We start from the raw sequence: 10,395 nt of genomic DNA, 5'->3' as shown, positions 1-10,395 counted from the left end.
TACAATGCAGTAGGGCCTCTACGTTACTTACCTACCGATACATGTGAAAGTGGAACAACCATACCAGACCTAACTACAGCCATAATAATGGGGTTGGGAGCAGAACCATGTGAAACCCTTCTTAGTTATCCCTTATCATTGTCCATGCAACTGTGTCTTCGCCACTCATTAAAAAATATTTTGAGAGGATTCCACTTCTATCTGGTCCATCTATATATATACACGCATACCATACTTCGATGCCATCTCACGTCAGGTCTTTACTTTGCAAATTATCTCTATTCTCAAAGATATTCTTCTTCTTCTCCTTGTTCTAGGGATATCTGAAAATAGAAGCCATGGGCATTCGCTTGCTTGGATTGGTTCATGCCAAGAGGGTTCTTCGACGTTCTTTTCTTACTGCAAATCAGTCAACTTCATCAATAGCAGCAGCAGCCACAGATGTCCCAAAAGGCCATTTGGCTGTTTATGTGGGAGAGACCCAGAAGAAGCGGTTTGTGGTTCCCATATCCTATTTGAACCACCCTTCGTTCCAATCCTTGCTTAGTCGAGCTGAAGAAGAGTTCGGATTTGATCATCCAATGGGTGCTCTAACAATCCCGTGTCAAGAGGATGCCTTCATAAATCTCACATCTCGGTTGAATGGCTTATGAGTATTAGCAACCATCTGGGGCCATGAAATTGATTGGCCCCCGTTCAAAATTTTGTAAAGCCTAGGAGTATCCATTATATGTAAATAGCTTTCTTGTGGAAGAGAATTGAAGAAGAGGAAAAACAAGTCCCTTGTCGATCATCTCTAAAATTATACAATACAATTTTCTTTTCCTTTTGTCTTTATCCATGGGCATTCTAAGCTAATGGTTTTTGTTAGACAGTCTTGTATGCCCTTAGCTTCAATCGGATATGATGTACTTTTGTTATTTGTGAAAATAAATTAAAGTGCATGTTTGATTCATGTTGTTTGGTGTAATTCTATGTAAGACCCTAAAACAGGACACTTATAAAAACTTGTGTTAGTCTTAAATGTTCACAGCCATTGGATAAGTCTAGGAGATTTATCCTGCCAAGGCTGATACTGATGTGCCACCAAATGTTGGGATGGCTTGTTTCGGCCATCAGGGTAAGACCCAAGGCACATGCAGTATGAGATTGCTCGAACCCTTGAACCGGACCAGATTTCCAGTATTGCCCTAGACCTTGGAGACAGATGGGCAAAAACTGAAAAGTTACATCTGACCCCTAGGCTCGATTATGACACATCATTAGGTGTCGGATCAGACTGTCTTTGATGTGTCAATCAGTGAGACTCTTAGTGGGGGTCAAAACCTGGACATGTTGGGGCAATCCAAGAATTCATCTGAGTGAGTGGTCATAGTGACAGGATCAGCCCCTTTGTCAGACAATGGTAATGATCGGGAATGCACTCTCTCTGATGGAAACCAAACTACCGGCAGTTGATTTCAATCGTTGGAATTTTGTTTTGCAAAATATATATATATATATATATATATATATATATATATATATGTGTGTGTGTGTATATGTACGGTTTCGAAAGATTTGCAAAAGGTTTTAATTCCCAGGATCCATGTGAGTAGAGAGTGCCGCACTGTTCCTTGCAGCCGAGAGAGAGGTCTTCTCTTGTCGGGCAGTGCTTGATCATTAAGGGCTGAGAGCTTAAGTGTAAGACCATTTAGGATAATACCTGATGGACTAATCTTGCACCTGCCCACAGTCCCTGGGTTTTTATAAGATGGTTTGGCCCAGGGACCACTTAATGTAAGTGTTGGGCCCATAGGGTCGATGTGATGGGCTCAAGGGGGTCACTGAGTCTTTTAGTGAATTCGGCTGGGCCTTGTAATAAAGGTTGGGCCGAACCCATGTGGCTGGTGTGTAGATCAATGCTCGGGTCCCACGCCATACAAAGAAGCCCAACGGGGCAGCAAGTTGGAAGCTAGTTCAACACTGAACACTTAATGGGCCAAATTCAAATTAGACTTGAATCTGGTAACCTCCTGATAAGATCAGGAGTTAACTAACTTAATCTGCAGATAGGATGAAGATTGACCTCTATCCAAATACTAATTTCGATTGGGATAACTCCCAAAACATTGGGAGGTTTCTTAATCAAGAAGAAAGAGGAGAAAACCCTAGAAGAAACATCGGATTTCGAACTAAGGGGTTTGAGGAAGCAATAAACACATCCTGCAATCTGAGATTTGATCTCTCACAGACTCTAGAGAGAAGAGACAGTTCTGCCCTCTTCGTCCCTGGACTTCTTCACCTTCAGCCGCCGCCACTACCTGTTGGAAGATTAGATCTTTGCAGCAATAGAAAGTCAAGAAAGCAGTTCTTGACAATAGTCTTGTAAGATAGACAAAAGGATTCGGTGTTCAAGGTTTCTAGAGCGTTCTTGTGAAGAATCCAGTGTGTAGGACGCACCCTGCTGGTTCCGTTCCATCCATAGCTGTGTCATTTTCAGCAGGAGCGGATCTTGGTTACTTCTTTGGGCGTGAACACCAACTTTGGGAGATATTATTTCTCCAGATCAGGTATAATTCTTCATGTTTTCTTTTGGTTCAAATCTGGTTTGTTTATGGTTCAAGTAGGATCCTTGAATAATGTATTCTAAATTTTGGGAATATGATTCCCAGTTGGAAGAAGGTAGGAAATTTTTTTTTGAAACTCGCCCACCATTCCGCATCCTTCTTGGGATCCATTAGATGGATCCTACCATTTTTTCAGTGGTATCAAAGCCACAGGTTCGAATCTTGAACCAAAAGAAAATCAGATCTGACCCTGCGTAGATGAACAGAAAATGTTCTGCCAAGATCTGCGCAGATTGCTTTCCTTTTTTTTTCAAGAAATGGTTTCTTGTTAAGGGCGTTTGATCTGATACTAATTTTGTTAAATCCAAAAATTTATTTAGAATTGTTCTTTATTTATTTTTGATTTAATGGATTGTTCGAACCTAGAGATCGCAGTGCAGATTTGGCGCAGATAGTCTATGCACCCTTTTTTCTTCCTTTTATTATAATTCGGTCTGTAAATATATTTTTTTTTTATTTTTCTAGACTGAATGTATAGGATTTGATCAAGAATGTAATTAATTAATAGAAATAGGATTTCTATTTTTTATTTATTTTCTTGATTAAAGAAGAAGGAAGAAGATGGTGGCGCTGGAGATTTGCAGATGGAGAAATCGCATACTGCGATTTACAGTTTATGAAACTGTAACTTTTGTGATTAATCTTTGTTTTGCAGGTGGTACGAACAGTCCATATTTTTTATTTGTGATTGTCTAAAATAAAAAATTATTAATTTCAGATATCTCTTGAATTAATTCTTGAATTGAAAATCAGTTTTGGATCCTCTCGGACTATATTGGACCAAAACTGTTTGGACCGAATCTGGGGTTTGATAGGGACTATTTTTCAGTCCATATTTCTCACACTGATTATTCCAAATCTGATGTTCAATTACAGGGATTAAGGGTTAAAACTGCAAAGGCCCATTGTTGTGAGAAAAGCTGTATGAGCCGAACTGCTAACTGCAATTCAGCCCATACACCTAGTAAACATTAATTGTTAATGCTTTAAGTTTTAAATGGGCCATTCGATGGGCTTTACAACAGTTAAACGATTGGATCAATTCTTCCTTTACATGTGATGTTTGGATGTATGATGTGCTGCGACCATGGGCCATAAGCACTTGGCCCATGTTAATTCGTTAGTGGCTCTTGCGCACACCATGGCTGAATGCACATCATTGCCATGGTGTCCCTAATGGTCATTGGATGACCCCTCTCCACTTGGTGGGCCCCACAACCCTGAAAAGGGATGCGTACGAAACCCCTAGCCGATTGAGGCCCACCAGAAATCTGACTTTATGAAAGTCAGTGGGAGCCACTTTGGTTTGACATAAATTAGAACTAGGGCATAATTTTGTTCCCTCCAAGCAAATATGAGTGCATGTGATAGGGAGATCCATTTGATGGACTCTCTAAAGGCCTTCCGTCATTAGCACAATGATGGGTCCATCAGTAATGAGGAAACGCACCATAAAATTGGGCTATCCCTTTGTTGTTGGATCTGTTAGAGTGTTTCATTAGATGATAGGGGCATCATAGACCGATGTGGGAGGGGCTTCACTAGAAAATGGGAACTCTCTCACGGTACCTTGGCGTAACCTGAATATGATGGGTGTGCACTCACTGGACAAAAAGGTTTACCTGAAAATGGCTCTGAACCTTGTCTGACAGAGGCCAAAGGGAAACTCATCTGATGAGTGGATATGATCCGTCACAGAAAGGTGGTGGGGTTATGCAGCTGAAACAGTTGGCTTCACACACCCTATGTGATTTCTCACATTTTCAGAGACATTCCGTCGTCTCTGTCACTAAGAAGGGAGGGAAAATCTCAGAGATGAATAAATGGGAATGGAACATAGATTAAAAGCTATATCTATGTAGGTAACATGAATCAAACTAAGGTTGTGGGCTAACGTTTTTGCTATTTTATCAGAAAATGGAAAACGGTCAATTTGCAAAGCTTCTAGATGATAACAAGCTTAAGGGCCCAAACTATGCCGACTGGTATGGAAATCTTATGTTGGTCCTAACTTCTGAAAAGTTAGATAAGGTGGTGAAAAATCCTGCCCCGGAACGTCCGGGTGATAAGGCTTCAGAGGCCCGTAGGAGGGGATACCATGTTTGGGAGGATAAGAACTCCCTAGCCCGTTGATTTGTCATTGCCTCAATAGACAACTCAATACAGAGGCAGTTCGATCAGATCGAACTAGCCAAGGATATATTGGACAGTCTAAGAACAATGTATGAAGAGCAGAACCGTTCTACTCGACAGAAGGTCCTAAAATTGTTCATGACCGCGCAGATGTCCAAGGGGCAGAAAGTTAATGACCATTGTCTTCGGATGATGGGATACATTAACGAACTTGAAGCTCTTGGATCCGGGTTAGATCTTGGCACGCAAGTGGATGCCATCCTGAATTCTTTGCCCTCTTCCTTCAATGCGTTCACTATGAACTACAATATGAATAAGCTGAATGTCAGCGTCCAAGAACTCAACAATATGTTGCAGAGGGCCGAGGATCTTTTAAAGAAGGATGAATCTGTGGTTATGCTTGCAGAAGCTAACAAATTAAGCAAGAAAAAGAGAAAGGCAAAGAAGCCCCAGAAGAAGGCTGCCAAACCCAAGAAGCAGAAGAAGAACAAGGCATCTGATGTCTGTCACTTCTACAAACAGACCGACCACTAGAAGAGGAACTGTCCTGCTTACCTAGAATCTAAGAAAGGTAACATCGAAACTTGTGCCATAAAACTAATATGTTAGTTACTTCTGTGTCTTGGTGTGTTGACTCCAGGGCTTCAACTCATGCGTGTAATTCACTGCAGGGGTTCAAAGTTAGCAGAAGATTGAGTGATGGCGAGGTGACACTATTCTTAGGAATGACTACAAGTGTTGCAGCTGTGGCGATAGGAACTGTAGAATTACTTTTTAGAGAAGGAGTCCTTGTACTTAAAGATTGTCTTTATGTATAGAACTTGAGAAGAAATTTAATTTCTGTTTCTAAACTGTGTGCTGATGGATATACTATTTATTTTAGTAATATGATTACTAAAATGGTCTCTTTGTTCTACATCCTTCTCTAGAAATTAACATAACTGAAACTACATCGGTCGAAAATCCCAAGAAAAGGAATCATGATACAGTTAATCCCACATGCCTCTAGCATTACCGACTTGGTCATATCAGTATTGACCGAATCACAAGACTGGTAAAGGATGGTCCTTTGGATTTTCTAACCGTAGAAAATCTTCCCACTTGTGAGCCTTGCCTTCAAGGTAAGATGACTAAGCGGCCATTTGACGGTAAGCCTGAAAGATCTAGAGGCACACTTGACCTAATACATACTAATGTATGTGGTCCTCCGAGTGTTTGGACACAGAATCAACACGTGAATTCATCACCTTTACATATGATTTTTCACGATATGGTTACGTGTGCCAAATGAGACACAAGTCTGAATCCTTTGAAAAGTTCAAAGAGTTCAGACAGGAAGTCGAGAAACAATTAGGGAGAGAAGTTAAGGCCCTTCAATCGGATCGAGGTGGCAAGTATCTCTCTGACGAATTCAGGGACTACTTAAAGGACAATAGGGTAATGTCACAACTAGCTCCTCCTGCTACACCACAACTCAACGGTGTTTCAGAGAGGAGGAATAGGACCTTGTTGGACATGGTCCGATCACTTCTCGTACACTCAGAATTACCCACATCCTTTTGGGGATATGCATTAGAGACTGCTATCTACGTGCTGAATCGGGTTCCTACCAAATCAGTTCCAAAAACTACAAATGAACTATGGACCAGAAGGAAGCTAAGTGTAAGACACTTGAAGATTTTGGGTTGTCTTGCACACGTTAGAAGAACAAGTGTGAACAAGTTGGAATCCAAAACCAGCTGTTGCCTATTTATAGGCTACCCAAAGGATTCAGTGGGTTATCTATTCTATGACCCAAGTGAGCAGAAAGTCTTCTGCTATCGAAACGCCCAATTCTTAAAATCTGAATACATCATGGACACTCACTGTCAGGAAAAAGTTCTTGATGAGGAGAGCTCACGAGCAGTGGGAGATGTCCCACAAGTTCCAGGTAGTGACCAACCTAGAAGGTCCACACGGGTATCCAGACCACTAGTCCGATATGGTTATGACCAGGATACCTACCTGGTGGAAGCCTTGACTAGTGAAGAGGATCCCGTGATTTATGCCGAAGCTATGTTAGACATAGATTCCCAGAAGTGGGTGGGGTCCATGAGAGCTGAGATGGACTCAATGGAGACCAATGGAGTCTGGACTCTAGTAGATCCGCCCTTCGGGGTAAAAGCAATTGGTTGCAAATGGATCTACAAGAGGAAGAAGGGCCCCGATGGTAGGATTGAGACCTCAAAAGCTCGCTTGGTGGCGAAAGGGTATACTCAGAAAGAAGGCATCGATTATGAGGAAACCTTTTGGCCCGTGGCCATGCTTAAATCCATTAGGATCCTGCTAGCTGTAACAGCATACCATAACTATGAGATTTGGCAAATGGATGTCAAAACCACATTCCTAAATGGAGATCTTAGTGAAGATATCTACATGCAGTAGCCGCAAGGTTTTATTGTTGCTGGTCAGGAACACATGGTTTGTAAATTCAACAGATCCATATATGGACTTAAACAGGCTTCTAGGAGTTGTTACATTTGTTTTGAATATGCCATCAAAACGTTTGACTTTGAGCAGAATCCGGATGAGCCCTGTGTTTACAGGAAGTCCAATGGGCATAAGATTACTTTTTTAGTATTGTACGTGGATGATATCCTACTCATTGGGAATGATGTAGAAATGTTGATTTCAGTCAAGGTATGGTTCTCACAGCAGTTCTCCATGAAAGATCTTGGAGAAGCTTCATACATACTGGGTCTTCGACTCTATAGAGATAGATCGAAGCGGATAATTGTATTATCCCAGGCTGCTTACATTGACAAAATTGTCAAAAGGTATAGCATGGAAAACTCCAAGAAAGGAAATGTTCCTTTCAGACATGGAGTAACTCTCTCCAAGAAGATGTCTCCCAAGACTTCTGAGGAGATTGAGGGCATGAGAGACGTTCCCTATGCCTCACCCGTAGGGAGCATCATGTATGCCATGCTGTGCACTCGCCCGGACATAGCTCAGGCGGTGAGTGTGGTAAGCAGATTCCTGGCTAACCTAGGGCAGGAGCATTGGACTGTTGTGAAGAACATACTTAAATACCTTCGAAGGACAAAAGAGTTTTGTCTGGTATTCGATGATAGTTCACTACAAGTTCTGGGGTATAGCGATGCCAATTTTCAGTCGGATTTAGATGATATATAGTCTACATCTGGGTACGTTTTCACGATAGGATTGTGTGCTGTTTGCTAGAAAAGCAGCAAACAGGGGTCCACTGCAGACTCCACAACCAAGGCCGAGTACATTGCTGCAAGTGAAGCTGCCAAGGAAGCCGTGTGGATGATGAAATTCATAAATGAATTCAGAGTGATTCCGTCCAGCACATCACCCATCCCATTGTTGTGTGGCAACAATGGAGCGATCACCCAGGCTAAAGAGCATCGGGCCCACTCGAAGTCAAAGCACATCGAGAGGAAGTACCATGTACTACGGGAGATCGTTGGTAGAGGGGACATCCTAATTCAGAAGGGAGCATCAGCGGATAATGTGGCAGACCCATTGACTAAGCCACTTACATAGAAGGTGTTTGTGAAACACGTGGAAAGTATGGGACTCCGGCTTGTACCAGATTGGACCTAAGTGTAAGTGGGAGCTGTTAGACAGTCTTGTATGCCCTTAGCTTCAATCGGATATGATGTACTTTTGTTATTTAGAGGAAATAAATTTAAGTGCATGTTTGATTCATGTTGTTTGGTGTAATTCTGTGTAAGACTCTAAAACTGGACACTTATAGAAACTTGTGTTAGTCTTAAATGTTCACAGCCATTGGATAAGTCTAGGGAGATTTATCCTGCCAAGGCAGATACTGATATGCCACCAAGTATTGGGATGGCTTGTTTCGGCCATCAGGGTAAGACCCAAGGCACATGTAGTATGAGATTGCTTGAACCCTTGAACCGGACCAGATTTCCAGTATTGCCCTAGACCTTGGAGACAGATGGGCAAAAACTGGAAAGTTACATTTGACCCCTAGGCTCGATTATGACACATCACTAGGTGTCAGATCAGACTGTCTTTGATGTGTCAATCAGTGAGACTCTTAGTGGGGGTCAAAACCTGGACATGTTGGGGCAGTCTATGAATTCATCTGAGTGAGTGGTCATAGTGACAGGATCAGCCCCTTTGTCGGACAATGGTAATGATCGGGAATGCACTCTCTCTGATGGAAACCAAACTACCGGCAGTTGATTTCAATCGTTGGAATTTTGTTTTGCAAAATATATATATATATATATATATATATATATATATATATATATATACATGTATATGTATGGTTTCAAAAGATTTGCAAAAGGTTTTAATTCCCGGGATCCATGCGAGTAGAGAGTGCGACATTGTTCCTTGCAGCCGAGAGAGAGGTCTTCTCTTGTTGGGCAGTGCTTGAGCATTAAGGGCTGAGAGGTTAAGTGTAAGACCATTTTGGATAATACTTGATGGGCTAATCTTGCACCTGCCCATAGTCCCTGGGTTTTTATAAGATGGTTTGGCCCAGGGACCACTTAATGTAAGTGTTGGGCCCATAGGGTCCATGTGATGGGCTCAAGGGGGTCACTGAGTCTTTCAGTGAATTCGGCTAAGCCTTGTAATAAAGGCTGGGTCGAACCCATGTGGCTGGTGTGTAGATCAATGCTTGGGTCCCACACCATCCAAAGAAGCCCAACTGGGCAGCAGGTTGGAAACTAGTTAAACACTGAACACTTAATGGGCCAAAAGCCCATTTCGAACTGGGCTGATATGATCACCAGTTCATAGGGCGAATCTGAGATTAGTGTTAGTAAAAGGATTGGGTCTTTGACCTTATCCACTCTAAGAGACCAAATTCAAATTAGATTTGAATCTGGTAACCTCCTGATAAGATCAGGAGTTAACTAACTTAATCTGTAGACTGATTTGGATTGGGATAACTCCCAAAATATTGGGAGGTTTCTTAATCAAGAAGAAAGAGGATAAAACCCTAGTAGAAACATCAGATTTTGAACTAAGGGGTTTGAGGAAGCAATAAACACATCCTGCAATCTGAGATTTGATCTCTCACAGACTCCAGAGAGAAGAGACAGTTCTGCCCTCTTCGTCCCTGTACTTCTCCTCCTTCAGCCGCCTCCACTACCTGTTGGAAGATTGGATCTTTGCAGCAACAGGAAGTCAAGAAAGCAGTTCTTGACAATAGTCTTGCAAGATAGACAAAAGGATTCGGTGTTCAAGGTTTCCAGAGGGTTCTTGTGAAGAATCCATTGTGTAGGACACACCCTGCTGGTTTCGTTCCATCCACAGTTGTGTCATCTTCCGCAGGAGTGGATCTTGGTCACTTCTTTGGGCGTGAACACCTACTTTGGGAGATATTATTTCTCTGGATCAGGTATAATCTTTCCTATTTCTTTTTGGTTCAGATATGGTTTGTTTATGGTTCAAGTAGGATCTTTGAATAATGTATTATGAATTTAGGGAATGTGATTCCTAGTTGGAAGAAGGTAGGAAATTTTTTTTTGAAATTCTCCCTCCATTCTGCACCCTTCTTGGCATCCATTAGATGGATCCTACCATTCTTTCAGTGGTATCAGATCCACAGGTTCGAATCTTGAACCAAAAGAAAATCAGATCTGACCCTGCGCAGATGAACAGA

The 10,395-nt window shown here is 41.9% G+C and overlaps 1 pseudogene; it reads left to right on the top strand.

Moving 5' to 3' along the window:
• The first annotated feature begins 273 nt into the window (after window positions 1-273).
• Window positions 274-779, top strand: LOC148848994 (auxin-responsive protein SAUR23 pseudogene; annotated as a pseudogene).
• Window positions 780-10,395: the final 9,616 nt, after the last annotated feature.

Source organism: Nelumbo lutea, chromosome 6 (genome assembly GCF_056320005.1).
Source record: "Nelumbo lutea isolate HS-2025 chromosome 6, American lotus-T2T, whole genome shotgun sequence".
NCBI classification, from domain to species: Eukaryota; Viridiplantae; Streptophyta; class Magnoliopsida; order Proteales; family Nelumbonaceae; genus Nelumbo; species Nelumbo lutea.
The sequence above is the reverse complement of the archived record's forward strand: the minus strand, read 5'-3'. Positions and strand labels throughout refer to the sequence as shown.